Below are 22,657 nucleotides of genomic sequence, written 5' to 3'. Positions count from 1 at the left end.
ACTATCCATGCTTATTGCTTGTATATCTTAAAAGACGCAGAACCTCCTTTGTTTTCGAACGCGAGGCGTGGGACCCACGTAACCGATCGGCTCCGTTCCAAAAATACGAAGACCATGAACCATGAAACGGAGGCCACCCTAGCATAGAAATAGCAAGAAAGAAAAAAAAAACAAAAAAAAACCGCACGTAAAATCTAAAAAAACGCAAACGGACAACGAAAAAGGGGGGTGCAACACGAGGACTTCCCAGGGGGTCACCCATCCTAGTACTACTCTCGCCCAAGCACGCTTAACTGCGGAGTTCTGATGGGATCCGGTGCATTAGTGCTGGTATGATCGCACCCGAAATACTATCCATGCTTATTGCTTGTATGTCTTAAAAGACGAAGAACCTCCTTTGTTTTCGTACGCGAGGCGTGGGACCCACGTGACCGATCAGCTCCGTTCCAAAAATACGAAGACCATCAACCATGAAGCGGAGGCCACCCGAGCATAGAAATAGCAAGAAAGAAAAAAAAACAAAAAAAAAACCGCACGTAAAATCTAAAAAAACGCAAACGGACAACGAAAAAGGGGGGTGCAACACGAGGACTTCCCATGGGGTCACCCATCCTAGTACTACTCTCGCCCAAGCACGCTTAACTGCGGAGTTCTGATGGGATCCGGTGCATTAGTGCTGGTATGATCGCACCCGAAATATTGTCCATGCTTATTGCTTTTATGTCTTAAAAGACACAGAACCTCCTTTGTTTTCGTACGCGAGGCGTGGGACCCACGTGACCGATCGGCTCCGTTCCAAAAATACGAAGACCATGAACCATGAAAAGGAGGCCACCCGAGCATAGAAATAGCAAGAAAAAAAAAACAAAAAAAAACCACACGTAAAATCTAAAAAACGCAAACGGACAACGAAAAAGGGGGGTGCAACACGAGGACTTCCCATGGGGTCACCCATCCTAGTACTACTCTCGCCCAAGCACGCTTAACTGCGGAGTTTTGATGGGATCCGGTGCATTAGTGCTGGTATGATCGCACCCGAAATACTGTCCATGCTTATTGCTTGTATGTCTTAAAAGACACAGAACCTCCTTTGTTTTCGTACGCGAGGCGTGGGACCCACGTGACCGATCGGCTCCGTTCCAAAAATACGAAGACCATGAACCATGAAACGGAGGCCACCCGAGCATAGAAATAGCAAGAAAAAAAAAACAAAAAAAAACCGCACGTAAAATCTAAAAAAACGCAAACGGACAACGAAAAAGGGGGGGTGCAACACGAGGACTTCCGAGGGGGTCACCCATCCTAGTACTACTCTCGCCCAAGCACGCTTAACTGCGGAGTTCTGATGGGATCCGGTGCATTAGTGCTGGTATGATCGGACCCGAAATACTATCCATGCTTATTGCTTTTATGTCTTAAAAGACGCAGAACCTCCTTTGTTTTCGTACGCGAGGCGTGGAACCCACGTGAACGATCGGCTCCGTTCCAAAAATACGAAAACCATCAACCATGAAGCGGAGGCCACCCGAGCATAGAAATAGCAAGAAAGAAAAAAAAACAAAAAAAAACCGCACGTAAAATCTAAAAAAACGCAAACGTACAACGAAAAAGGGGGGTGCAACACGAGGACTTCCCAGGGGGTCACCCATCCTAGTACTACTCTCGCCCAAGCACGCTTAACTGCGGAGTTCTGATGGGATCCGGTGCATTAGTGCTGGTATGATCGCACCCGAAATACTATCCATGCTTATTGCTTGTATGTCTTAAAAGACGCAGAACCTCCTTTGTTTTCGTACGCGAGGCGTGGGACCCACGTGACCGATCGGCTCCGTTCCAAAAATACGAAGACCATGAACCATGAAACGGAGGCCACCCGAGCATAGAAATAGCAAGAAAGAAAAAAAAAACAAAAAAAAAACCGCACGTAAAATCTAAAAAAACGCAAACAGACAACGAAAAAGGGGGGTGCAACACGAGGATTTCCCAGGGGGTCACCCATCCTAGTACTACTCTCGCCCAAGCACGCTTAACTGCGGAGTTCTGATGGGATCCGTTGCATTAGTGCTGGTATGATCGCACCCAAAATACTATCCATGCTTATTGCTTGTATGTCTTAAAAGACGGAGAAACTCCTTTGTTTTCGTACGCGAGGCGTGGGACCCACGTGACCGATCAGCTCCGTTCCAAAAATACGAAGACCATCAACCATGAAGCGGAGGCCACCCGAGCATAGAAATAGCAAGAAAGAAAAAAAACAAAAAAAAACCGCACGTAAAATCTAAAAAAACGCAAACGGACAACGAAAAAGGGGGGTGCAACACGAGGACTTCCCATGGGGTCACCCATCCTAGTACTACTCTCGCCCAAGCACGCTTAACTGCGGAGTTCTGATGGGATCCGGTGCATTAGTGCTGGTATGATCGCACCCGAAATACTGTCCATGCTTATTGCTTTTATGTCTTAAAAGACACAGAACCTCCTTTGTTTTCGTACGCGAGGCGTGGGACCCACGTGACCGATCGGCTCCGTTCCAAAAATACGAAGACCATGAACCATGAAACGGAGGCCACCCGAGCATAGAAATAGCAAGAAAAAAAAACAAAAAAAAACCGCACGTAAAATCTAAAAAACGCAAACGGACAACGAAAAAGGGGGGTGCAACACGAGGACTTCCCATGGGGTCACCCATCCTAGTACTACTCTCGCCCAAGCACGCTTAACTGCGGAGTTTTGATGGGATCCGGTGCATTAGTGCTGGTATGATCGCACCCGAAATACTGTCCATGCTTATTGCTTGTATGTCTTAAAAGACACAGAACCTCCTTTGTTTTCGTACGCGAGGCGTGGGACCCACGTGACCGATCGGCTCCGTTCCAAAAATACGAAGACCATGAACCATGAAACGGAGGCCACCCGAGCATAGAAATAGCAAGAAAAAAAAAACAAAAAAAACCGCACGTAAAATCTAAAAAAACGCAAACGGACAACGAAAAAGGGGGGGTGCAACACGAGGACTTCCCAGGGGGTCACCCATCCTAGTACTACTCTCGCCCAAGCACGCTTAACTGCGGAGTTCTGATGGGATCCGATGCATTAGTGCTGGTATGATCGCACCCGAAATACTATCCATGCTTATTGCTTTTATGTCTTAAAAGACGCAGAACCTCCTTTGTTTTCGTACGCGAGGCGTGGAACCCACGTGACCGATCGGCTCCGTTCCAAAAATACGAAAACCATCAACAATGAAGCGGAGGCCACCCGAGCATAGAAATAGCAAGAAAGAAAAAAAAACAAAAAAAACCGCACGTAATATCTAAAAAAACGCAAACGTACAACGAAAAAGGGGGGTGCAACACGAGGACTTCCCAGGGGGTCACCCATCCTAGTACTACTCTCGCCCAAGCACGCTTAACTACGGAGTTCTGATGGGATCCGGTGCATTAGTGCTGGTATGATCGCACCCGAAATACTATCCATGCTTATTGCTTGTATGTCTTAAAAGACGCAGAACCTCCTTTGTTTTCGTACGCGAGGCGTGGGACCCACGTGACCGATCGGCTCCGTTCCAAAAATACGAAGACCATGAACCATGAAACGGAGGCCACCCGAGCATAGAAATAGCAAGAAAGAAAAAAAAACAAAAAAAAAACCGCACGTAAAATCTAAAAAAACGCAAACGGACAACGAAAAAGGGGGGTGCAACACGAGGACTTCCCAGGGGGTCACCCATCCTAGTACTACTCTCGCCCAAGCACGCTTAACTGCGGAGTTCTGATGGGATCCGGTGCATTAGTGCTGGTATGATCGCACCCGAAATACTATCCATGCTTATTGCTTGTATGTCTTAAAAGACGCAGAACCTCCTTTGTTTTCGTACGCGAGGCGTGGGACCCACGTGACCGATCGGCTCCGTTCCAAAAATACAAAGACCATGAACCATGAAACGGAGGCCACCCGAGCATAGAAATAGCAAGAAAGAAAAAAAAAACAAAAAAAAAACCGCACGTAAAATCTAAAAAAACGCAAACGGACAACGAAAAAGGGGGGTGCAACACGAGGACTTCCCAGGGGGTCACCCATCCTAGTACTACTCTCGCCCAAGCACGCTTAACTGCGGAGTTCTGATGGGATCCGTTGCATTAGTGCTGGTATGATCGCACCCAAAATACTATCCATGCTTATTGCTTGTATGTCTTAAAAGACGGAGAAACTCCTTTGTTTTCGTACGCGAGGCGTGGGACCCACGTGACCGATCAGCTCCGTTCCAAAAATACGAAGACCATCAACCATGAAGCGGAGGCCACCCGAGCATAGAAATAGCAAGAAAGAAAAAAAAACAAAAAAAAACCGCACGTAAAATCTAAAAAAACGCAAACGGACAACGAAAAAGGGGGGTGCAACACGAGGACTTCCCATGGGGTCACCCATCCTAGTACTACTCTCGCCCAAGCACGCTTAACTGCGGAGTTCTGATGGGATCCGGTGCATTAGTGCTGGTATGATCGCACCCGAAATATTGTCCATGCTTATTGCTTTTATGTTTTAAAAGACACAGAACCTCCTTTGTTTTCCTACGCGAGGCGTGGGACCCACGTGACCGATCGGCTCCGTTCCAAAAATACGAAGACCATGAACCATGAAACGGAGGCCACCCGAGCATAGAAATAGCAAGAAAAAAAAACAAAAAAAAACCGCACGTAAAATCTAAAAAACGCAAACGGACAACGAAAAAGGGGGGTGCAACACGAGGACTTCCCATGGGGTCACCCATCCTAGTACTACTCTCGCCCAAGCACGCTTAACTGCGGAGTTTTGATGGGATCCGGTGCATTAGTGCTGGTATGATCGCACCCGAAATACTGTCCATGCTTATTGCTTGTATGTCTTAAAAGACACAGAACCTCCTTTGTTTTCGTACGCGAGGCGTGGGACCCACGTGACCGATCGGCTCCGTTCCAAAAATACGAAGACCATGAACCATGAAACGGAGGCCACCCGAGCATAGAAATAGCAAGAAAAAAAAACAAAAAAAAACCGCACGTAAAATCTAAAAAAACGCAAACGGACAACGAAAAAGGGGGGGTGCAACACGAGGACTTCCCAGGGGGTCACCCATCCTAGTACTACTCTCGCCCAAGCACGCTTAACTGCGGAGTTCTGATGGGATCCGGTGCATTAGTGCTGGTATGATCGCACCCGAAATACTATCCATGCTTAATGCTTTTATCTCTTAAAAGACGCAGAACCTCCTTTGTTTTCGTACGCGAGGCGTGGAACCCACGTGACCGATCGGCTCCGTTCCAAAAATACGAAAACCATCAACCATGAAGCGGAGACCACCCGAGCATAGAAATAGCAAGAAAGAAAAAAAAACAAAAAAAACCGCACGTAAAATCTAAAAAAACGCAAACGTACAACGAAAAAGGGGGGTGCAACACGAGGACTTCCCAGGGGGTCACCCATCCTAGTACTACTCTCGCCCAAGCACGCTTAACTGCGGAGTTCTGATGGGATCCGGTGCATTAGTGCTGGTATGATCGCACCCGAAATACTATCTATGCTTATTGCTTGTATGTCTTAAAAGACGCAGAACCTCCTTTGTTTTCGTACGCGAGGCGTGGGACCCACGTGACCGATCGGCTCCGTTCCAAAAATACGAAGACCATGAATCATGAAACGGAGGCCACCCGAGCATAGAAATAGCAAGAAAGAAAAAAAAAACAAAAAAAAACTGCACGTAAAATCTAAAAAAACGCAAACGGACAACGAAAAAGGGGGGTGCAACACGAGGACTTCCCAGGGGGTCACCCATCCTAGTACTACTCTCGCCCAAGCACGCTTAACTGCGGAGTTCTGATGGGATCCGTTGCATTAGTGCTGGTATGATCGCACTCAAAATACTATCCATGCTTATTGCTTCTTTGTCTTAAAAGACGGAGAAACTCCTTTGTTTTCGTACGCGAGGCGTGGGACCCACGTGACCGATCGGCTCCGTTCCAAAAATACGAAGACCATGAACCATGAAACGGAGGCCACCCGAGCATAGAAATAGCAAGAAAGAAAAAAAAAACAAAAAAAAACCGCTCGTAAAATCTAAAAAAACGCAAACGGACAACGAAAAAGGGGGGTGCAACACGAGGACTTCCCAGGGGGTCACCCATCCTAGTACTACTCTCGCCCAAGCACGCTTAACTGCGGAGTTCTGATGGGATCCGGTGCATTAGTGCTGGTATGATCGCACCCGAAATACTATCCATGCTTATTGCTTGTATGTCTTAAAAGACGCAGAACCTCCTTTGTTTTCGTACGCGAGGCGTGGGACCCACGTGACCGATCGGCTCCGTTCCAAAAATACGAAGACCATGAACCATGAAACGGAGGCCACCCGAGCATAGAAATAGCAAGAAAGAAAAAAAAAACAAAAAAAAAACCGCACGTAAAATCTAAAAAAACGCAAACGGACAACGAAAAAGGGGGGTGCAACACGAGGACTTCCCAGGGGGTCACCCATCCTAGTAATACTCTCGCCCAAGCACGCCTAGCTGCGGAGTTCTGATGGGATCCGTTGCATTAGTGCTGGTATGATCGCACCCAAAATACTATCCATGCTTATTGCTTGTATGTCTTAAAAGACGGAGAAACTCCTTTGTTTTCGTACGCGAGGCGTGGACCCACGTGACCGATCAGCTCCGTTCCAAAAATACGAAGACCATCAACCATGAAGCGGAGGCCACCCGAGCATAGAAATAGCAAGAAAGAAAAAAAAACAAAAAAAAAACCGCACGTAAAATCTAAAAAAACGCAAACGGACAACGAAAAAGGGGGGTGCAACACGAGGACTTCCCATGGGGTCACCCATCCTAGTACTACTCTCGCCCAAGCACGCTTAACTGCGGAGTTCTGATGGGATCCGGTGCATTAGTGCTGGTATGATCGCACCCGAAATACTGTCCATGCTTATTGCTTTTATGTCTTAAAAGACACAGAACCTCCTTTGTTTTCGTACGCGAGGCGTGGGACCCACGTGACCGATCGGCTCCGTTCCAAAAATACGAAGACCATGAACCATGAAACGGAGGCCACCCGAGCATAGAAATAGCAAGAAAAAAAAAACAAAAAAAAACCGCACGTAAAATCTAAAAAACGCAAACGGACAACGAAAAAGGGGGGTGCAACACGAGGACTTCCCATGGGGTCACCCATCCTAGTACTACTCTCGCCCAAGCACGCTTAACTGCGGAGTTTTGATGGGATCCGGTGCATTAGTGCTGGTATGATCGCACCCGAAATACTGTCCATGCTTATTGCTTGTATGTCTTAAAAGACACAGAACCTCCTTTGTTTTCGTACGCGAGGCGTGGGACCCACGTGACCGATCGGCTCCGTTCCAAAAATACGAAGACCATGAACCATGAAACGGAGGCCACCCGAGCATAGAAATAGCAAGAAAAAAAAAACAAAAAAAAACCGCACGTAAAATCTAAAAAAACGCAAACGGACAACGAAAAAGGGGGGGTGCAACACGAGGACTTCCCAGGGGGTCACCCATCCTAGTACTACTCTCGCCCAAGCATGCTTAACTGCGGAGTTCAGATGGGATCCGGTGCATTAGTGCTGGTATGATCGCACCCGAAATACTATCCATGCTTAATGCTTTTATGTCTTAAAAGACGCAGAACCTCCTTTGTTTTCGTACGCGAGGCGTGGAACCCACGTGACCGATCAGCTCCGTTCCAAAAATACGAAAACCATCAACCATGAAGCGGAGGCCACCCGAGCATAGAAATAGCAAGAAAGAAAAAAAAACAAAAAAAACCGCACGTAAAATCTAAAAAAACGCAAACGTACAACGAAAAAGGGGGGTGCAACACGAGGACTTCCCAGGGGGTCACCCATCCTAGTACTACTCTCGCCCAAGCACGCTTAACTGCGGAGTTCTGATGGGATCCGGTGCATTAGTGCTGGTATGATCGCACCCGAAATACTATCCATGCTTATTGCTTGTATGTCTTAAAAGACGCAGAACCTCCTTTGTTTTCGTACGCGAGGCGTGGGACCCACGTGACCGATCGGCTCCGTTCCAAAAATACGAAGACCATGAATCATGAAACGGAGGCCACCCGAGCATAGAAATAGCAAGAAAGAAAAAAAAAACAAAAAAAAAACCGCACGTAAAATCTAAAAAAACGCAAACGGACAACGAAAAAGGGGGGTGCAATACGAGGACTTCCCAGGGGGTCACCCATCCTAGTACTACTCTCGCCCAAGCACGCTTAACTGCGGAGTTCTGATGGGATCCGTTGCATTAGTGCTGGTATGATCGCACCCAAAATACTATCCATGCTTATTGCTTGTATGTCTTAAAAGACGGAGAAACTCCTTTGTTTTCGTACGCGAGGCGTGGGACCCACGTGACCGATCAGCTCCGTTCCAAAAATACGAAGACCATCAACCATGAAGCGGAGGCCACCCGAGCATAGAAATAGCAAGAAAGAAAAAAAAACAAACAAAAACCGCACGTAATATCTAAAAAAACGCAAACGGACAACGAAAAAGGGGGGTGCAACACGAGGACTTCCCATGGGGTCACCCATCCTAGTACTACTCTCGCCCAAGCACGCTTAACTGCGGAGTTCTGATGGGATCCGGTGCATTAGTGCTGGTATGATCGCACCCGAAATACTGTCCATGCTTATTGCTTGTATGTCTTAAAAGACACATAACCTCCTTTGTTTTCGTACGCGAGGCGTGGGACCCACGTGACCGATCGGCTCCGTTCCAAAAATACGAAGACCATGAACCATGAAACGGAGGCCACCCGAGCATAGAAATAGCAAGAAAAAAAACAAAAAAAAACCGCACGTAAAATCTAAAAAAACGCAAACGGACAACGAAAAAGGGGGGGTGCAACACGAGGACTTCCCATGGGGTCACCCATCCTAGTACTACTCTCGCCTAAGCACGCTTAACTCCGGAGTTCTGATGGGATCCGGTGCATTAGTGCTGGTATGATCGCTCCCGAAATACTGTCCATGCTTATTGCTTGTATGTCTTAAAAGACACAGAACCTCCTTTGTTTTCGTACGCGAGGCGTGGGAGCCACGTGACCGATCGGCTCCGTTCCAAAAATACGAAGACCATGAACCATGAAACGGAGGCCACCCGAGCATAGAAATAGCAAGAAAAAAAAAACAAAAAAAACCGCACGTAAAATCTAAAAAAACGCAAACGGACAACGAAAAAGGGGGGGGGGGGTGCAACACGAGGACTTCCCAGGGGGTCACCCATCCTAGTACTAATCTCGCCCAAGCACGCTTAACTGCGGAGTTCTGATGGGATCCGGTGCATTAGTGCTGGTATGATCGCACCCGAAATACTATCCATGCTTATTGCTTTTATGTCTTAAAAGACGCAGAACCTCCTTTGTTTTCGTACGCGAGGCGTGGAACCCACGTGACCGATCGGCTCCGTTCCAAAAATACGAAAACCATCAACCATGAAGCGGAGGCCACCCGAGCATAGAAATAGCAAGAAAGAAAAAAAAACAAAAAAAACCGCATGTAAAATCTAAAAAAACGCAAACGTACAACGAAAAAGGGGGGTGCAACACGAGGACTTCCCAGGGGGTCACCCATCCTAGTACTACTCTCGCCCAAGCACGCTTAACTGCGGAGTTCTGATGGGATCCGGTGCATTAGTGCTGGTATGATCGCACCCGAAATACTATCCATGCTTATTGCTTGTATGTCTTAAAAGACGCAGAACCTCCTTTGTTTTCGTACGCGAGGCGTGGGACCCACGTGACCGATCGGCTCCGTTCCAAAAATACGAAGACCATGAACCATGAAACGGAGGCCACCCGAGCATAGAAATAGCAAGAAAGAAGAAAAAACAAAAAAAAAACCGCACGTAAAATCTAAAAAAACGCAAACGGACAACGAAAAAGGGGGGTGCAACACGAGGACTTCCCAGGGGTCACCCATCCTAGTACTACTCTCGCCCAAGCACGCTTAACTGCGGAGTTCTGATGGGATCCGGTGCATTAGTGCTGGTATGATCGCACCCGAAATACTATCCATGCTTATTGCTTGTATGTCTTAAAAGACGAAGAACCACCTTTGTTTTCGTACGCGAGGCGTGGGACCCACGTGACCGATCGGCTCCGTTCCAAAAATACGAAGACCATGAACCATGAAACGGAGGCCACCCGAGCATAGAAATAGCAAGAAAGAAAAAAAAAACAAAAAAAAACCGCACGTAAAATCTAAAAAAACGCAAACGGACAACGAAAAAGGGGGGTGCAACACGAGGACTTCCCAGGGGGTCACCCATCCTAGTACTACTCTCGCCCAAGCACGCTTAACTGCGGAGTTCTGATGGGATCCGTTGCATTAGTGCTGGTATGATCGCTCTCAAAATACTATCCATGCTTATTGCTTGTATGTCTTAAAAGACGGAGAAACTCCTTTGTTTTCGTACGCGAGGCGTGGGACCCACGTGACCGATCAGCTCCGTTCCAAAAATACGAAGACCATCAACCATGAAGCGGAGGCCACCCGAGCATAGAAATAGCAAGAAAGAAAAAAAAAACAAAAAAGAAACCGCACGTAAAATCTAAAAAAACGCAAACGGACAACGAAAAAGGGGGGTGCAACACGAGGACTTCCCATGGGGTCACCCATCCTAGTACTACTCTCCCCCAAGCACGCTTAACTGCGGAGTTCTGATGGGATCCGGTGCATTAGTGCTGGTATGATCGCACCCGAAATACTGTCCATGCTTATTGCTTTTATGTCTTAAAAGACACAGAACCTCCTTTGTTTTCGTACGCGAGGCGTGGGACCCACGTGACCGATCGGCTCCGTTCCAAAAATACGAAGACCATGAACCATGAAACGGAGGCCACCCGAGCATAGAAATAGCAAGAAAAAAAAAACAAAAAAAACCGCACGTAAAATCTAAAAAACGCAAACGGACAACGAAAAAGGGGGGTGCAACACGAGGACTTCCCATGGGGTCACCCATCCTAGTACTACTCTCGCCCAAGCACGCTTAACTGCGGAGTTTTGATGGGATCCGGTGCATTAGTGCTGGTATGATCGCACCCGAAATACTGTCCATGCTTATTGCTTGTATGTCTTAAAAGACACAGAACCTCCTTTGTTTTCGTACGCGAGGCGTGCGACCCACGTGACCGATCGGCTCCGTTCCAAAAATACGAAGACCATGAACCATGAAACGGAGGCCACCCGAGCATAGAAATAGCAAGAAAAAAAAACAAAAAAAAACCGCACGTAAAATCTAAAAAAACGCAAACGGACAACGAAAAAGGGGGGGTGCAACACGAGGACTTCCTAGGGGGTCACCCATCCTAGTACTACTCTCGCCCAAGCACGCTTAACTGCGGAGTTCTGATGGGATCCGGTGCATTAGTGCTGGTATGATCGCACCCGAAATACTATCCATGCTTAATGCTTTTATGTCTTAAAAGACGCAGAACCTCCTTTGTTTTCGTACGCGAGGCGTGGAACCCACGTGACCGATCGGCTCCGTTCCAAAAATAAGAAAACCATCAACCATGAAGCGGAGGCCACCCGAGCATAGAAATAGCAAGAAAGAAAAAAAAACAAAAAAAACCGCACGTAAAATCTAAAAAAACGCAAACGTACAACGAAAAAGGGGGGTGCAACACGAGGACTTCCCAGGGGGTCACCCATCCTAGTACTACTCTCGCCCAAGCACGCTTAACTGCGGAGTTCTGATGGGATCCGGTGCATTAGTGCTGGTATGATCGCACCCGAAATACTATCCATGCTTATTGCTTGTATGTCTTAAAAGACGCAGAACCTCCTTTGTTTTCGTACGCGAGGCGTGGGACCCACGTGACCGATCGGCTCCGTTCCAAAAATACGAAGACCATGAACCATGAAACGGAGGCCACCCGAGCATAGAAATAGCAAGAAAGAAAAAAAAAACAAAAAAAAAACCGCACGTAAAATCTAAAAAAACGCAAATGGACAACGAAAAAGGGGGGTGCAACACGAGGACTTCCCAGGGGGTCACCCATCCTAGTACTACTCTCGCCCAAGCACGCTTAACTGCGGAGTTCTGATGGGATCCGTTGCATTAGTGCTGGTATGATCGCACCCAAAATACTATCCATGCTTATTGCTTGTATGTCTTAAAAGACGGAGAAACTCCTTTGTTTTCGTACGCGAGGCGTGGGACCCACGTGACCGATCAGCTCCGTTCCAAAAATACGAAGACCATCAACCATGAAGCGGAGGCCACCCGAGCATAGAAATAGCAAGAAAGAAAAAAAAACAAAAAAAAAACCGCACGTAATATCTAAAAAAACGCAAACGGACAACGAAAAAGGGGGGTGCAACACGAGGACTTCCCATGGGGTCACCCATCCTAGTACTACTCTCGCCCAAGCACGCTTAACTGCGGAGTTCTGATGGGATCCGGTGCATTAGTGCTGGTATGATCGCACCCGAAATACTGTCCATGCTTATTGCTTGTATGTCTTAAAAGACACAGAACCTCCTTTGTTTTCGTACGCGAGGCGTGGGACCCACGTGACCGATCGGCTCCGTTCCAAAAATACGAAGACCATGAACCATGAAACGGAGGCCACCCGAGCATAGAAATAGCAAGAAAAAAAAACAAAAAAAAACCGCACGTAAAATCTAAAAAAACGCAAACGGACAACGAAAAAGGGGGGGTGCAACACGAGGACTTCCCATGGGGTCACCCATCCTAGTACTACTCTCGCCCAAGCACGCTTAACTGCGGAGTTCTGATGGGATCCGGTGCATTAGTGCTGGTATGATCGCACCCGAAATACTGTCCATGCTTATTGCTTGTATGTCTTAAAAGACACAGAACCTCCTTTGTTTTCGTACGCGAGGCGTGGGACCCACGTGACCGATCGGCTCCGTTGCAAAAATACGAAGACCATGAACCATGAAACGGAGGCCACCCGAGCATAGAAATAGCAAGAAAGAAAAAAAAACCGCACGTAAAATCTAAAAAAACGCAAACGGACAACGAAAAAGGGGGGTGCAACACGAGGACTTCCCAGGGGGTCACCCATCCTAGTACTACTCTCGCCCAAGCACGCTTAAATGCGGCGTTCTGATGGGATCCGGTGCATTAGTGCTGGTATGATCGCACCCGAAATACTATCCATGCTTATTGCTTGTATGTCTTAAAAGACGCAGAACCTCCTTTGTTTTCGTACGCGAGGCGTGGAACCCACGTGACCGATCGGCTCCGTTGCAAAAATACGAAAACCATGAACCATGAAGCGGAGGCCACCCGAGCATAGAAATAGCAAGAAAAAAAAAACAAAAAAAAACCGCACGTAAAATCTAAAAAAACGCAAACGGACAACGAAAAAGGGGGGTGCAACACGAGGACTTCACAGGGGGTCACCCATCCTAGTACTACTCTCGCCCAAGCACGCTTAACTGCGGAGTTCTGATGGGATCCGGTGCATTAGTGCTGGTATGATCGCACCCGAAATACTATCCATGCTTATTGCTTTTATGTCTTAAAAGACGCAGAACCTCCTTTGTTTTCGTACGCGAGGCGTGGAACCCACGTAACCGATCGGCTCCGTTCCAAAAATACGAAAACCATCAACCATGAAGCGGAGGCCACCCGAGCATAGAAATAGCAAGAAAGAAAAAAAAACAAAAAAAAACCGCACGTAAAATCTAAAAAAACGCAAACGTACAACGAAAAAGGGGGGTGCAACACGAGGACTTCCCAGGGGGTCACCCATCCTAGTACTACTCTCGCCCAAGCACGCTTAACTGCGGAGTTCTGATGGGATCCGGTGCATTAGTGCTGGTATGATCGCACCCGAAATACTATCCATGCTTATTGCTTGTATGTCTTAAAAGACGCAGAACCTCCTTTGTTTTCGTACGCGAGGCGTGGAACCCACGTGACCGATCGGCTCCGTTGCAAAAATACGAAAACCATGAACCATGAAGCGGAGGCCACCCGAGCATAGAAATAGCAAGAAAGAAAAAAAAAACAAAAAAAACCGCACGTAAAATCTAAAAAAACGCAAACGGACAACGAAAAAGGGGGGTGCAACACGAGGACTTCCCAGGGGGTCACCCATCCTAGTACTACTCTCGCCCAAGCACGCTTAACTACGGAGTTCTGATGGGATCCGGTGCATTAGTGCTGGTATGATCGCACCCGAAATACTATCCATGCTTATTGCTTGTATGTCTTAAAAGACACAGAACCTCCTTTGTTTTCGTACGCGAGGCGTGGGACCCACGTGACCGATCGGCTCCGTTCCAAAAATACGAAGACCATGAACCATGAAACGGAGGCCACCCGAGCATAGAAATAGCAAGAAAGAAAAAAAAACAAAAAAAAAACCGCACGTAAAATCTAAAAAAACGCAAACGGACAACGAAAAAGGGGGGTGCAACACGAGGACTTCCCAGGGGGTCACCCATCCTAGTACTACTCTCGCCCAAGCACTCTTAACTGCAGAGTTCTGATGGGATCCGGTGCATTAGTGCTGGTATGATCGCACCCGAAATACTATCCATGCTTATTGCTTTTATGTCTTAAAAGACGCAGAACCTCCTTTGTTTTCGTACGCGAGGCGTGGGACCCACGTGACCGATCGGCTCCGTTCCAAAAATACGAAGACCATGAACTATGAAACGGAGGCCACCCGAGCATAGAAATAGCAAGAAAGAAAAAAAAAACAAAAAAAAACCGCACGTAAAATCTAAAAAAACGCAAACGGACAACGAAAAAGGGGATGCAACACGAGGACTTCCCAGGGGGTCACCCATCCTAGTACTACTCTCGCCCAAACACGCTTAATTGCGGAGTTCTGATGGGATCCGGTGCATTAGTGCTGGTATGATCGCACCCAAAATACTATCCATGCTTATTGCTTGTATGTCTTAAAAGACGCAGAAACTCCTTTGTTTTCGTACGCGAGGCGTGGGACCCACGTGACCGATCAGCTCCGTTCCAAAAATACGAAGACCATCAACCATGAAGCGGAGGCCACCGGAGCATAGTAATAGCAAGAAAGAAAAAAAAACAAAAAAAAACCGCACGTAAAATCTAAAAAAACGCAAACGGACAACGAAAAAGGGGGGTGCAACACGAGGACTTCCCATGGGGTCACCCATCCTAGTACTACTCCCGCCCAAGCACGCTTAACTGCGGAGTTCTGATGGGATCCGGTGCATTAGTGCTGGTATGATCGCACCCGAAATACTGTCCATGCTTATTGCTTGTATGTCTTAAAAGACACAGAACCTCCTTTGTTTTCGTACGTGAGGCGTGGGACCCACGTGACCGATCGGCTCCGTTCCAAAAATACGAAGACCATGAACCATGAAACGGAGGCCACCCGAGCATAGAAATAGCAAGAAAAAAAAACAAAAAAAAACCGCACGTAAAATCTAAAAAAACGCAAACGGACAACGAAAAAGGGGGGGTGCAACACGAGGACTTCCCATGGGGTCACCCATCCTAGTACTACTCTCGCCCAAGCACGCTTAACTGCGGAGTTCTGATGGGATCCGGTGCATTAGTGCTGGTATGATCGCACCCAAAATACTATCCATGCTTATTGCTTGTATGTCTTAAAAGACGCAGAAACTCCTTTGTTTTCGTACGCGAGGCGTGGGACCCACGTGACCGATCAGCTCCGTTCCAAAAATACGAAGACCATCAACCATGAAGCGGAGGCCACCGGAGCATAGAAATAGCAAGAAAGAAAAAAAAAACAAAAAAAAACCGCACATAAAATCTAAAAAAACGCAAACGGACAACGAAAAAGGGGGGTGCAACACGAGGACTTCCCATGGGGTCACCCATCCTAGTACTACTCCCGCCCAAGCACGCTTAACTGCGGAGTTCTGATGGGATCCGGTGCATTAGTGCTGGTATGATCGCACCTGAAATACTGTCCATGCTTATTGCTTGTATGTCTTAAAAGACACAGAACCTCCTTTGTTTTCGTACGCGAGGCGTGGGACCCACGTGACCGATCGGCTCCGTTCCAAAAATACGAAGACCATGAACCATGAAACGGAGGCCACCCGAGCATAGAAATAGCAAGAAAAAAAAACAAAAAAAAACCGCACGTAAAATCTAAAAAAACGCAAACGGACAACGAAAAAGGGGATGCAACACGAGGACTTCCCAGGGGGTCACCCATCCTAGTACTACTCTCGCCCAAGCACGCTTAACTGCGGAGTTCTGATGGGATCCGGTGCATTAGTGCTGGTATGATCGCACCCAAAATACTATCCATGCTTATTGCTTGTATGTCTTAAAAGACGCAGAAACTCCTTTGTTTTCGTACGCGAGGCGTGGGACCCACGTGACCGATCAGCTCCGTTCCAAAAATACGAAGACCATCAACCATGAAGCGGAGGCCACCGGAGCATAGAAATAGCAAGAAAGAAAAAAAAAAAAAAACCGCACGTAAAATCTAAAAAAACGCAAACGGACAACGAAAAAGGGGGGTGCAACACGAGGACTTCCCATGGGGTCACCCATCCTAGTACTACTCTCGCCCAAGCACGCTTAACTGCGGAGTTCTGATGGGATCCGGTGCATTAGTGCTGGTATGATCGCACCCGAAATACTATCCATGCTTATTGCTTGTATGTCTTAAAAGACGCAGAACCTCCTTTGTTTTCGTACGCGAGGCGTGGAACCCACGTGACCGATCGGCTCCGTTGCAAAAATACGAAAACCATGAACCATGAAGCGGAGGCCACCCGAGCATAGAAATAGCAAGAAAGAAAAAAAAAACAAAAAAAACCGCACGTAAAATCTAAAAAAACGCAAACGGACAACGAAAAAGGGGGGTGCAACACGAGGACTTCCCAGGGGGTCACCCATCCTAGTACTACTCTCGCCCAAGCACGCTTAACTACGGAGTTCTGATGGGATCCGGTGCATTAGTGCTGGTATGATCGCACCCGAAATACTATCCATGCTTATTGCTTGTATGTCTTAAAAGACACAGAACCTCCTTTGTTTTCGTACGCGAGGCGTGGGACCCACGTGACCGATCGGCTCCGTTCCAAAAATACGAAGACCATGAACCATGAAACGGAGGCCACCCGAGCATAGAAATAGCAAGAAAGAAAAAAAAACAAAAAAAAAACCGCACGTAAAATCTAAAAAAACGCAAACGGACAACGAAAAAGGGGGGTGCAACACGAGGACTTCCCAGGGGGTCACCCATCCTAGTACTACTCTCGCCCAAGCACTCTTAACTGCAGAGTTCTGATGGGATCCGGTGCATTAGTGCTGGTATGATCGCACCCGAAATACTATCCATGCTTATTGCTTTTATGTCTTAAAAGACGCAGAACCTCCTTTGTTTTCGTACGCGAGGCGTGGGACCCACGTGACCGATCGGCTCCGTTCCAAAAATACGAAGACCATGAACTATGAAACGGAGGCCACCCGAGCATAGAAATAGCAAGAAAGAAAAAAAAAACAAAAAAAAACCGCACGTAAAATCTAAAAAAACGCAAACGGACAACGAAAAAGGGGATGCAACACGAGGACTTCCCAGGGGGTCACCCATCCTAGTACTACTCTCGCCCAAACACGCTTAATTGCGGAGTTCTGATGGGATCCGGTGCATTAGTGCTGGTATGATCGCACCCAAAATACTATCCATGCTTATTGCTTGTATGTCTTAAAAGACGCAGAAACTCCTTTGTTTTCGTACGCGAGGCGTGGGACCCACGTGACCGATCAGCTCCGTTCCAAAAATACGAAGACCATCAACCATGAAGCGGAGGCCACCGGAGCATAGTAATAGCAAGAAAGAAAAAAAAACAAAAAAAAACCGCACGTAAAATCTAAAAAAACGCAAACGGACAACGAAAAAGGGGGGTGCAACACGAGGACTTCCCATGGGGTCACCCATCCTAGTACTACTCCCGCCCAAGCACGCTTAACTGCGGAGTTCTGATGGGATCCGGTGCATTAGTGCTGGTATGATCGCACCCGAAATACTGTCCATGCTTATTGCTTGTATGTCTTAAAAGACACAGAACCTCCTTTGTTTTCGTACGTGAGGCGTGGGACCCACGTGACCGATCGGCTCCGTTCCAAAAATACGAAGACCATGAACCATGAAACGGAGGCCACCCGAGCATAGAAATAGCAAGAAAAAAAAACAAAAAAAAACCGCACGTAAAATCTAAAAAAACGCAAACGGACAACGAAAAAGGGGGGGTGCAACACGAGGACTTCCCATGGGGTCACCCATCCTAGTACTACTCTCGCCCAAGCACGCTTAACTGCGGAGTTCTGATGGGATCCGGTGCATTAGTGCTGGTATGATCGCACCCAAAATACTATCCATGCTTATTGCTTGTATGTCTTAAAAGACGCAGAAACTCCTTTGTTTTCGTACGCGAGGCGTGGGACCCACGTGACCGATCAGCTCCGTTCCAAAAATACGAAGACCATCAACCATGAAGCGGAGGCCACCGGAGCATAGAAATAGCAAGAAAGAAAAAAAAAACAAAAAAAAACCGCACATAAAATCTAAAAAAACGCAAACGGACAACGAAAAAGGGGGGTGCAACACGAGGACTTCCCATGGGGTCACCCATCCTAGTACTACTCCCGCCCAAGCACGCTTAACTGCGGAGTTCTGATGGGATCCGGTGCATTAGTGCTGGTATGATCGCACCTGAAATACTGTCCATGCTTATTGCTTGTATGTCTTAAAAGACACAGAACCTCCTTTGTTTTCGTACGCGAGGCGTGGGACCCACGTGACCGATCGGCTCCGTTCCAAAAATACGAAGACCATGAACCATGAAACGGAGGCCACCCGAGCATAGAAATAGCAAGAAAAAAAAACAAAAAAAAACCGCACGTAAAATCTAAAAAAACGCAAACGGACAACGAAAAAGGGGATGCAACACGAGGACTTCCCAGGGGGTCACCCATCCTAGTACTACTCTCGCCCAAGCACGCTTAACTGCGGAGTTCTGATGGGATCCGGTGCATTAGTGCTGGTATGATCGCACCCAAAATACTATCCATGCTTATTGCTTGTATGTCTTAAAAGACGCAGAAACTCCTTTGTTTTCGTACGCGAGGCGTGGGACCCACGTGACCGATCAGCTCCGTTCCAAAAATACGAAGACCATCAACCATGAAGCGGAGGCCACCGGAGCATAGAAATAGCAAGAAAGAAAAAAAAAAAAAAACCGCACGTAAAATCTAAAAAAACGCAAACGGACAACGAAAAAGGGGGGTGCAACACGAGGACTTCCCATGGGGTCACCCATCCTAGTACTACTCCCGCCCAAGCACGCTTAACTGCGGAGTTCTGATGGGATCCGGTGCATTAGTGCTGGTATGATCGCACCTGAAATACTGTCCATGCTTATTGCTTGTATGTCTTAAAAGACACAGAACCTCCTTTGTTTTCGTACGCGAGGCGTGGGACCCACGTGACCGATCGGCTCCGTTCCAAAAATACGAAGACCATGAACCATGAAACGGAGGCCACCCGAGCATAGAAATAGCAAGAAAGAAAAAAAAAACAAAAAAAAACCGCACGTAAAATCTAAAAAAACGCAAACGGACAACGAAAAAGGGGGGTGCAACACGAGGACTTCCCAGGGGGTCACCCATCCTAGTACTACTCTCGCCCAAGCACGCTTAACTGCGGAGTTCTGATGGGATCCGTTGCATTAGTGCTGGTATGATCGCTCCCAAAATACTATCCATGCTTATTGCTTGTATGTCTTAAAAGACGGAGAAACTCCTTTGTTTTCGTACGCGAGGCGTGGGACCCACGTGACCGATCAGCTCCGTTCCAAAAATACGAAGACCATCAACCATGAAGCGGAGGCCACCCGAGCATAGAAATAGCAAGAAAGAAAAAAAAACAAAAAAGAAACCGCACGTAAAATCTAAAAAAACGCAAACGGACAACGAAAAAGGGGGGTGCAACACGAGGACTTCCCATGGGGTCACCCATCCTAGTACTACTCTCCCCCAAGCACGCTTAACTGCGGAGTTCTGATGGGATCCGGTGCATTAGTGCTGGTATGATCGCACCCGAAATACTGTCCATGCTTATTGCTTTTATGTCTTAAAAGACACAGAACCTCCTTTGTTTTCGTACGCGAGGCGTGGGACCCACGTGACCGATCGACTCCGTTCCAAAAATACGAAGACCATGAACCATGAAACGGAGGCCACCCGAGCATAGAAATAGCAAGAAAAAAAAAACAAAAAAAACCGCACGTAAAATCTAAAAAACGCAAACGGACAACGAAAAAGGGGGGTGCAACACGAGGACTTCCCATGGGGTCACCCATCCTAGTACTACTCTCGCCCAAGCACGCTTAACTGCGGAGTTTTGATGGGATCCGGTGCATTAGTGCTGGTATGATCGCACCCGAAATACTGTCCATGCTTATTGCTTGTATGTCTTAAAAGACACAGAACCTCCTTTGTTTTCGTACGCGAGGCGTGCGACCCACGTGACCGATCGGCTCCGTTCCAAAAATACGAAGACCATGAACCATGAAACGGAGGCCACCCGAGCATAGAAATAGCAAGAAAAAAAAACAAAAAAAAACCGCACGTAAAATCTAAAAAAACGCAAACGGACAACGAAAAAGGGGGGGTGCAACACGAGGACTTCCCAGGGGGTCACCCATCCTAGTACTACTCTCGCCCAAGCACGCTTAACTGCGGAGTTCTGATGGGATCCGGTGCATTAGTGCTGGTATGATCGCACCCGAAATACTATCCATGCTTAATGCTTTTATGTCTTAAAAGACGCAGAACCTCCTTTGTTTTCGTACGCGAGGCGTGGAACCCACGTGACCGATCGGCTCCGTTCCAAAAATAAGAAAACCATCAACCATGAAGCGGAGGCCACCCGAGCATAGAAATAGCAAGAAAGAAAAAAAAACAAAAAAAACCGCACGTAAAATCTAAAAAAACGCAAACGTACAACGAAAAAGGGGGGTGCAACACGAGGACTTCCCAGGGGGTCACCCATCCTAGTACTACTCTCGCCCAAGCACGCTTAACTGCGGAGTTCTGATGGGATCCGGTGCATTAGTGCTGGTATGATCGCACCCGAAATACTATCCATGCTTATTGCTTGTATGTCTTAAAAGACGCAGAACCTCCTTTGTTTTCGTACGCGAGGCGTGGGACCCACGTGACCGATCGGCTCCGTTCCAAAAATACGAAGACCATGAACCATGAAACGGAGGCCACCCGAGCATAGAAATAGCAAGAAAGAAAAAAAAAACAAAAAAAAAACCGCACGTAAAATCTAAAAAAACGCAAATGGACAACGAAAAAGGGGGGTGCAACACGAGGACTTCCCAGGGGGTCACCCATCCTAGTACTACTCTCGCCCAAGCACGCTTAACTGCGGAGTTCTGATGGGATCCGTTGCATTAGTGCTGGTATGATCGCACCCAAAATACTATCCATGCTTATTGCTTGTATGTCTTAAAAGACGGAGAAACTCCTTTGTTTTCGTACGCGAGGCGTGGGACCCACGTGACCGATCAGCTCCGTTCCAAAAATACGAAGACCATCAACCATGAAGCGGAGGCCACCCGAGCATAGAAATAGCAAGAAAGAAAAAAAAACAAAAAAAAACCGCACGTAATATCTAAAAAAACGCAAACGGACAACGAAAAAGGGGGGTGCAACACGAGGACTTCCCATGGGGTCACCCATCCTAGTACTACTCTCGCCCAAGCACGCTTAACTGCGGAGTTCTGATGGGATCCGGTGCATTAGTGCTGGTATGATCGCACCCGAAATACTGTCCATGCTTATTGCTTGTATGTCTTAAAAGACACAGAACCTCCTTTGTTTTCGTACACGAGGCGTGGGACCCACGTGACCGATCGGCTCCGTTCCAAAAATACGAAGACCATGAACCATGAAACGGAGGCCACCCGAGCATAGAAATAGCAAGAAAAAAAAACAAAAAAAAACCGCACGTAAAATCTAAAAAAACGCAAACGGACAACGAAAAAGGGGGGGTGCAACACGAGGACTTCCCATGGGGTCACCCATCCTAGTACTACTCTCGCCCAAGCACGCTTAACTGCGGAGTTCTGATGGGATCCGGTGCATTAGTGCTGGTATGATCGCACCCGAAATACTGTCCATGCTTATTGCTTGTATGTCTTAAAAGACACAGAACCTCCTTTGTTTTCGTACGCGAGGCGTGGGACCCACGTGACCGATCGGCTCCGTTGCAAAAATACGAAGACCATGAACCATGAAGCGGAGGCCACCCGAGCATAGAAATAGCAAGAAAAAAAAAACAAAAAAAAACCGCACGTAAAATCTAAAAAAACGCAAACGGACAACGAAAAAGGGGGGTGCAACACGAGGACTTCCCAGGGGGTCACCCATCCTAGTACTACTCTCGCCCAAGCACGCTTAACTGCGGAGTTCTGATGGGATCCGGTGCATTAGTGCTGGTATGATCGCACCCGAAATACTATCCATGCTTATTGCTTTTATGTCTTAAAAGACGCAGAACCTCCTTTGTTTTCGTACGCGAGGCGTGGAACCCACGTAACCGATCGGCTCCGTTCCAAAAATACGA

At 47.4% G+C, this 22,657-nt stretch overlaps 65 non-coding genes across 65 annotated transcripts; all 65 read right to left on the bottom strand.

Moving 5' to 3' along the window:
- Positions 1–225: 225 nt before the first annotated feature.
- LOC145151912 (5S ribosomal RNA) lies at positions 226–344 on the bottom strand. The gene has a single exon (XR_013732456.1). It is a non-coding gene; the product is annotated as a 5S ribosomal RNA (ribosomal RNA).
- A 230-nt stretch (positions 345–574) lies between these two features.
- LOC145153290 (5S ribosomal RNA) lies at positions 575–693 on the bottom strand. The gene has a single exon (XR_013733808.1). It is a non-coding gene; the product is annotated as a 5S ribosomal RNA (ribosomal RNA).
- Positions 694–918: 225 nt separating this feature from the next.
- LOC145144639 (5S ribosomal RNA) lies at positions 919–1,037 on the bottom strand. Its single transcript, XR_013725648.1, has one exon. It is a non-coding gene; the product is annotated as a 5S ribosomal RNA (ribosomal RNA).
- Positions 1,038–1,264: 227 nt separating this feature from the next.
- LOC145147111 (5S ribosomal RNA) lies at positions 1,265–1,383 on the bottom strand. Its single transcript, XR_013728025.1, has one exon. It is a non-coding gene; the product is annotated as a 5S ribosomal RNA (ribosomal RNA).
- A 229-nt stretch (positions 1,384–1,612) lies between these two features.
- LOC145151911 (5S ribosomal RNA) lies at positions 1,613–1,731 on the bottom strand. Its single transcript, XR_013732455.1, has one exon. It is a non-coding gene; the product is annotated as a 5S ribosomal RNA (ribosomal RNA).
- Positions 1,732–1,962: 231 nt separating this feature from the next.
- LOC145141991 (5S ribosomal RNA) lies at positions 1,963–2,081 on the bottom strand. Its single transcript, XR_013723086.1, has one exon. It is a non-coding gene; the product is annotated as a 5S ribosomal RNA (ribosomal RNA).
- A 228-nt stretch (positions 2,082–2,309) lies between these two features.
- On the bottom strand, positions 2,310–2,428 carry LOC145153289 (5S ribosomal RNA). The gene has a single exon (XR_013733807.1). It is a non-coding gene; the product is annotated as a 5S ribosomal RNA (ribosomal RNA).
- A 224-nt stretch (positions 2,429–2,652) lies between these two features.
- On the bottom strand, positions 2,653–2,771 carry LOC145144638 (5S ribosomal RNA). Its single transcript, XR_013725647.1, has one exon. It is a non-coding gene; the product is annotated as a 5S ribosomal RNA (ribosomal RNA).
- A 226-nt stretch (positions 2,772–2,997) lies between these two features.
- LOC145155937 (5S ribosomal RNA) lies at positions 2,998–3,116 on the bottom strand. Its single transcript, XR_013736364.1, has one exon. It is a non-coding gene; the product is annotated as a 5S ribosomal RNA (ribosomal RNA).
- A 228-nt stretch (positions 3,117–3,344) lies between these two features.
- On the bottom strand, positions 3,345–3,463 carry LOC145152463 (5S ribosomal RNA). The gene has a single exon (XR_013732986.1). It is a non-coding gene; the product is annotated as a 5S ribosomal RNA (ribosomal RNA).
- A 230-nt stretch (positions 3,464–3,693) lies between these two features.
- On the bottom strand, positions 3,694–3,812 carry LOC145151910 (5S ribosomal RNA). The gene has a single exon (XR_013732454.1). It is a non-coding gene; the product is annotated as a 5S ribosomal RNA (ribosomal RNA).
- Positions 3,813–4,043: 231 nt separating this feature from the next.
- On the bottom strand, positions 4,044–4,162 carry LOC145139156 (5S ribosomal RNA). Its single transcript, XR_013721842.1, has one exon. It is a non-coding gene; the product is annotated as a 5S ribosomal RNA (ribosomal RNA).
- A 229-nt stretch (positions 4,163–4,391) lies between these two features.
- LOC145153288 (5S ribosomal RNA) lies at positions 4,392–4,510 on the bottom strand. Its single transcript, XR_013733806.1, has one exon. It is a non-coding gene; the product is annotated as a 5S ribosomal RNA (ribosomal RNA).
- A 224-nt stretch (positions 4,511–4,734) lies between these two features.
- LOC145144637 (5S ribosomal RNA) lies at positions 4,735–4,853 on the bottom strand. Its single transcript, XR_013725646.1, has one exon. It is a non-coding gene; the product is annotated as a 5S ribosomal RNA (ribosomal RNA).
- A 226-nt stretch (positions 4,854–5,079) lies between these two features.
- On the bottom strand, positions 5,080–5,198 carry LOC145151909 (5S ribosomal RNA). Its single transcript, XR_013732453.1, has one exon. It is a non-coding gene; the product is annotated as a 5S ribosomal RNA (ribosomal RNA).
- A 228-nt stretch (positions 5,199–5,426) lies between these two features.
- LOC145151908 (5S ribosomal RNA) lies at positions 5,427–5,545 on the bottom strand. The gene has a single exon (XR_013732452.1). It is a non-coding gene; the product is annotated as a 5S ribosomal RNA (ribosomal RNA).
- Positions 5,546–5,775: 230 nt separating this feature from the next.
- Positions 5,776–5,894, bottom strand: LOC145145799 (5S ribosomal RNA). Its single transcript, XR_013726755.1, has one exon. It is a non-coding gene; the product is annotated as a 5S ribosomal RNA (ribosomal RNA).
- A 230-nt stretch (positions 5,895–6,124) lies between these two features.
- Positions 6,125–6,243, bottom strand: LOC145151907 (5S ribosomal RNA). Its single transcript, XR_013732451.1, has one exon. It is a non-coding gene; the product is annotated as a 5S ribosomal RNA (ribosomal RNA).
- A 231-nt stretch (positions 6,244–6,474) lies between these two features.
- LOC145149885 (5S ribosomal RNA) lies at positions 6,475–6,593 on the bottom strand. Its single transcript, XR_013730724.1, has one exon. It is a non-coding gene; the product is annotated as a 5S ribosomal RNA (ribosomal RNA).
- Positions 6,594–6,822: 229 nt separating this feature from the next.
- Positions 6,823–6,941, bottom strand: LOC145153287 (5S ribosomal RNA). Its single transcript, XR_013733805.1, has one exon. It is a non-coding gene; the product is annotated as a 5S ribosomal RNA (ribosomal RNA).
- A 225-nt stretch (positions 6,942–7,166) lies between these two features.
- Positions 7,167–7,285, bottom strand: LOC145144636 (5S ribosomal RNA). The gene has a single exon (XR_013725645.1). It is a non-coding gene; the product is annotated as a 5S ribosomal RNA (ribosomal RNA).
- Positions 7,286–7,512: 227 nt separating this feature from the next.
- LOC145137601 (5S ribosomal RNA) lies at positions 7,513–7,631 on the bottom strand. Its single transcript, XR_013721136.1, has one exon. It is a non-coding gene; the product is annotated as a 5S ribosomal RNA (ribosomal RNA).
- Positions 7,632–7,859: 228 nt separating this feature from the next.
- Positions 7,860–7,978, bottom strand: LOC145151906 (5S ribosomal RNA). The gene has a single exon (XR_013732450.1). It is a non-coding gene; the product is annotated as a 5S ribosomal RNA (ribosomal RNA).
- A 231-nt stretch (positions 7,979–8,209) lies between these two features.
- On the bottom strand, positions 8,210–8,328 carry LOC145138677 (5S ribosomal RNA). Its single transcript, XR_013721659.1, has one exon. It is a non-coding gene; the product is annotated as a 5S ribosomal RNA (ribosomal RNA).
- Positions 8,329–8,557: 229 nt separating this feature from the next.
- Positions 8,558–8,676, bottom strand: LOC145153286 (5S ribosomal RNA). Its single transcript, XR_013733804.1, has one exon. It is a non-coding gene; the product is annotated as a 5S ribosomal RNA (ribosomal RNA).
- Positions 8,677–8,901: 225 nt separating this feature from the next.
- On the bottom strand, positions 8,902–9,020 carry LOC145147232 (5S ribosomal RNA). Its single transcript, XR_013728141.1, has one exon. It is a non-coding gene; the product is annotated as a 5S ribosomal RNA (ribosomal RNA).
- A 231-nt stretch (positions 9,021–9,251) lies between these two features.
- On the bottom strand, positions 9,252–9,370 carry LOC145153525 (5S ribosomal RNA). The gene has a single exon (XR_013734027.1). It is a non-coding gene; the product is annotated as a 5S ribosomal RNA (ribosomal RNA).
- A 228-nt stretch (positions 9,371–9,598) lies between these two features.
- Positions 9,599–9,717, bottom strand: LOC145151905 (5S ribosomal RNA). The gene has a single exon (XR_013732449.1). It is a non-coding gene; the product is annotated as a 5S ribosomal RNA (ribosomal RNA).
- Positions 9,718–9,947: 230 nt separating this feature from the next.
- Positions 9,948–10,065, bottom strand: LOC145143494 (5S ribosomal RNA). Its single transcript, XR_013724527.1, has one exon. It is a non-coding gene; the product is annotated as a 5S ribosomal RNA (ribosomal RNA).
- Positions 10,066–10,295: 230 nt separating this feature from the next.
- Positions 10,296–10,414, bottom strand: LOC145147710 (5S ribosomal RNA). The gene has a single exon (XR_013728605.1). It is a non-coding gene; the product is annotated as a 5S ribosomal RNA (ribosomal RNA).
- Positions 10,415–10,645: 231 nt separating this feature from the next.
- On the bottom strand, positions 10,646–10,764 carry LOC145146170 (5S ribosomal RNA). The gene has a single exon (XR_013727118.1). It is a non-coding gene; the product is annotated as a 5S ribosomal RNA (ribosomal RNA).
- Positions 10,765–10,988: 224 nt separating this feature from the next.
- On the bottom strand, positions 10,989–11,107 carry LOC145144635 (5S ribosomal RNA). Its single transcript, XR_013725644.1, has one exon. It is a non-coding gene; the product is annotated as a 5S ribosomal RNA (ribosomal RNA).
- A 226-nt stretch (positions 11,108–11,333) lies between these two features.
- On the bottom strand, positions 11,334–11,452 carry LOC145154822 (5S ribosomal RNA). Its single transcript, XR_013735287.1, has one exon. It is a non-coding gene; the product is annotated as a 5S ribosomal RNA (ribosomal RNA).
- Positions 11,453–11,680: 228 nt separating this feature from the next.
- LOC145151903 (5S ribosomal RNA) lies at positions 11,681–11,799 on the bottom strand. Its single transcript, XR_013732447.1, has one exon. It is a non-coding gene; the product is annotated as a 5S ribosomal RNA (ribosomal RNA).
- Positions 11,800–12,030: 231 nt separating this feature from the next.
- On the bottom strand, positions 12,031–12,149 carry LOC145139147 (5S ribosomal RNA). The gene has a single exon (XR_013721840.1). It is a non-coding gene; the product is annotated as a 5S ribosomal RNA (ribosomal RNA).
- Positions 12,150–12,379: 230 nt separating this feature from the next.
- LOC145153285 (5S ribosomal RNA) lies at positions 12,380–12,498 on the bottom strand. The gene has a single exon (XR_013733803.1). It is a non-coding gene; the product is annotated as a 5S ribosomal RNA (ribosomal RNA).
- Positions 12,499–12,724: 226 nt separating this feature from the next.
- LOC145153284 (5S ribosomal RNA) lies at positions 12,725–12,843 on the bottom strand. The gene has a single exon (XR_013733802.1). It is a non-coding gene; the product is annotated as a 5S ribosomal RNA (ribosomal RNA).
- A 219-nt stretch (positions 12,844–13,062) lies between these two features.
- On the bottom strand, positions 13,063–13,181 carry LOC145148331 (5S ribosomal RNA). The gene has a single exon (XR_013729219.1). It is a non-coding gene; the product is annotated as a 5S ribosomal RNA (ribosomal RNA).
- Positions 13,182–13,407: 226 nt separating this feature from the next.
- Positions 13,408–13,526, bottom strand: LOC145154658 (5S ribosomal RNA). The gene has a single exon (XR_013735122.1). It is a non-coding gene; the product is annotated as a 5S ribosomal RNA (ribosomal RNA).
- A 229-nt stretch (positions 13,527–13,755) lies between these two features.
- Positions 13,756–13,874, bottom strand: LOC145151902 (5S ribosomal RNA). The gene has a single exon (XR_013732446.1). It is a non-coding gene; the product is annotated as a 5S ribosomal RNA (ribosomal RNA).
- Positions 13,875–14,103: 229 nt separating this feature from the next.
- On the bottom strand, positions 14,104–14,222 carry LOC145152461 (5S ribosomal RNA). Its single transcript, XR_013732984.1, has one exon. It is a non-coding gene; the product is annotated as a 5S ribosomal RNA (ribosomal RNA).
- Positions 14,223–14,452: 230 nt separating this feature from the next.
- On the bottom strand, positions 14,453–14,571 carry LOC145154540 (5S ribosomal RNA). Its single transcript, XR_013735012.1, has one exon. It is a non-coding gene; the product is annotated as a 5S ribosomal RNA (ribosomal RNA).
- Positions 14,572–14,800: 229 nt separating this feature from the next.
- Positions 14,801–14,919, bottom strand: LOC145147178 (5S ribosomal RNA). Its single transcript, XR_013728090.1, has one exon. It is a non-coding gene; the product is annotated as a 5S ribosomal RNA (ribosomal RNA).
- A 229-nt stretch (positions 14,920–15,148) lies between these two features.
- Positions 15,149–15,267, bottom strand: LOC145153763 (5S ribosomal RNA). The gene has a single exon (XR_013734253.1). It is a non-coding gene; the product is annotated as a 5S ribosomal RNA (ribosomal RNA).
- A 226-nt stretch (positions 15,268–15,493) lies between these two features.
- On the bottom strand, positions 15,494–15,612 carry LOC145153283 (5S ribosomal RNA). The gene has a single exon (XR_013733801.1). It is a non-coding gene; the product is annotated as a 5S ribosomal RNA (ribosomal RNA).
- A 230-nt stretch (positions 15,613–15,842) lies between these two features.
- On the bottom strand, positions 15,843–15,961 carry LOC145136935 (5S ribosomal RNA). The gene has a single exon (XR_013720786.1). It is a non-coding gene; the product is annotated as a 5S ribosomal RNA (ribosomal RNA).
- A 224-nt stretch (positions 15,962–16,185) lies between these two features.
- Positions 16,186–16,304, bottom strand: LOC145153952 (5S ribosomal RNA). Its single transcript, XR_013734442.1, has one exon. It is a non-coding gene; the product is annotated as a 5S ribosomal RNA (ribosomal RNA).
- A 225-nt stretch (positions 16,305–16,529) lies between these two features.
- Positions 16,530–16,648, bottom strand: LOC145153282 (5S ribosomal RNA). The gene has a single exon (XR_013733800.1). It is a non-coding gene; the product is annotated as a 5S ribosomal RNA (ribosomal RNA).
- Positions 16,649–16,877: 229 nt separating this feature from the next.
- LOC145152460 (5S ribosomal RNA) lies at positions 16,878–16,996 on the bottom strand. The gene has a single exon (XR_013732983.1). It is a non-coding gene; the product is annotated as a 5S ribosomal RNA (ribosomal RNA).
- Positions 16,997–17,226: 230 nt separating this feature from the next.
- On the bottom strand, positions 17,227–17,345 carry LOC145154539 (5S ribosomal RNA). The gene has a single exon (XR_013735011.1). It is a non-coding gene; the product is annotated as a 5S ribosomal RNA (ribosomal RNA).
- A 229-nt stretch (positions 17,346–17,574) lies between these two features.
- Positions 17,575–17,693, bottom strand: LOC145147177 (5S ribosomal RNA). Its single transcript, XR_013728089.1, has one exon. It is a non-coding gene; the product is annotated as a 5S ribosomal RNA (ribosomal RNA).
- A 229-nt stretch (positions 17,694–17,922) lies between these two features.
- On the bottom strand, positions 17,923–18,041 carry LOC145153761 (5S ribosomal RNA). The gene has a single exon (XR_013734252.1). It is a non-coding gene; the product is annotated as a 5S ribosomal RNA (ribosomal RNA).
- Positions 18,042–18,267: 226 nt separating this feature from the next.
- Positions 18,268–18,386, bottom strand: LOC145153280 (5S ribosomal RNA). The gene has a single exon (XR_013733798.1). It is a non-coding gene; the product is annotated as a 5S ribosomal RNA (ribosomal RNA).
- A 230-nt stretch (positions 18,387–18,616) lies between these two features.
- LOC145136931 (5S ribosomal RNA) lies at positions 18,617–18,735 on the bottom strand. The gene has a single exon (XR_013720784.1). It is a non-coding gene; the product is annotated as a 5S ribosomal RNA (ribosomal RNA).
- A 224-nt stretch (positions 18,736–18,959) lies between these two features.
- Positions 18,960–19,078, bottom strand: LOC145153951 (5S ribosomal RNA). The gene has a single exon (XR_013734441.1). It is a non-coding gene; the product is annotated as a 5S ribosomal RNA (ribosomal RNA).
- A 225-nt stretch (positions 19,079–19,303) lies between these two features.
- Positions 19,304–19,422, bottom strand: LOC145136926 (5S ribosomal RNA). Its single transcript, XR_013720783.1, has one exon. It is a non-coding gene; the product is annotated as a 5S ribosomal RNA (ribosomal RNA).
- Positions 19,423–19,652: 230 nt separating this feature from the next.
- LOC145145572 (5S ribosomal RNA) lies at positions 19,653–19,771 on the bottom strand. The gene has a single exon (XR_013726537.1). It is a non-coding gene; the product is annotated as a 5S ribosomal RNA (ribosomal RNA).
- Positions 19,772–20,001: 230 nt separating this feature from the next.
- LOC145146169 (5S ribosomal RNA) lies at positions 20,002–20,120 on the bottom strand. The gene has a single exon (XR_013727117.1). It is a non-coding gene; the product is annotated as a 5S ribosomal RNA (ribosomal RNA).
- A 224-nt stretch (positions 20,121–20,344) lies between these two features.
- Positions 20,345–20,463, bottom strand: LOC145144634 (5S ribosomal RNA). The gene has a single exon (XR_013725643.1). It is a non-coding gene; the product is annotated as a 5S ribosomal RNA (ribosomal RNA).
- Positions 20,464–20,689: 226 nt separating this feature from the next.
- Positions 20,690–20,808, bottom strand: LOC145151901 (5S ribosomal RNA). The gene has a single exon (XR_013732445.1). It is a non-coding gene; the product is annotated as a 5S ribosomal RNA (ribosomal RNA).
- Positions 20,809–21,036: 228 nt separating this feature from the next.
- Positions 21,037–21,155, bottom strand: LOC145151900 (5S ribosomal RNA). The gene has a single exon (XR_013732444.1). It is a non-coding gene; the product is annotated as a 5S ribosomal RNA (ribosomal RNA).
- Positions 21,156–21,386: 231 nt separating this feature from the next.
- On the bottom strand, positions 21,387–21,505 carry LOC145139141 (5S ribosomal RNA). Its single transcript, XR_013721839.1, has one exon. It is a non-coding gene; the product is annotated as a 5S ribosomal RNA (ribosomal RNA).
- Positions 21,506–21,734: 229 nt separating this feature from the next.
- On the bottom strand, positions 21,735–21,853 carry LOC145153279 (5S ribosomal RNA). Its single transcript, XR_013733797.1, has one exon. It is a non-coding gene; the product is annotated as a 5S ribosomal RNA (ribosomal RNA).
- A 226-nt stretch (positions 21,854–22,079) lies between these two features.
- LOC145153277 (5S ribosomal RNA) lies at positions 22,080–22,198 on the bottom strand. The gene has a single exon (XR_013733796.1). It is a non-coding gene; the product is annotated as a 5S ribosomal RNA (ribosomal RNA).
- Positions 22,199–22,424: 226 nt separating this feature from the next.
- LOC145151899 (5S ribosomal RNA) lies at positions 22,425–22,543 on the bottom strand. The gene has a single exon (XR_013732443.1). It is a non-coding gene; the product is annotated as a 5S ribosomal RNA (ribosomal RNA).
- Positions 22,544–22,657: the final 114 nt, after the last annotated feature.

This window comes from Lactuca virosa, chromosome 1 (genome assembly GCF_052849685.1).
Source record: "Lactuca virosa cultivar CGN04683 chromosome 1, Lactuca_virosa_CGN04683_v6, whole genome shotgun sequence".
Taxonomy (NCBI): domain Eukaryota; kingdom Viridiplantae; phylum Streptophyta; class Magnoliopsida; order Asterales; family Asteraceae; genus Lactuca; species Lactuca virosa.
This window is presented reverse-complemented; position numbering and strand designations above follow the sequence as displayed.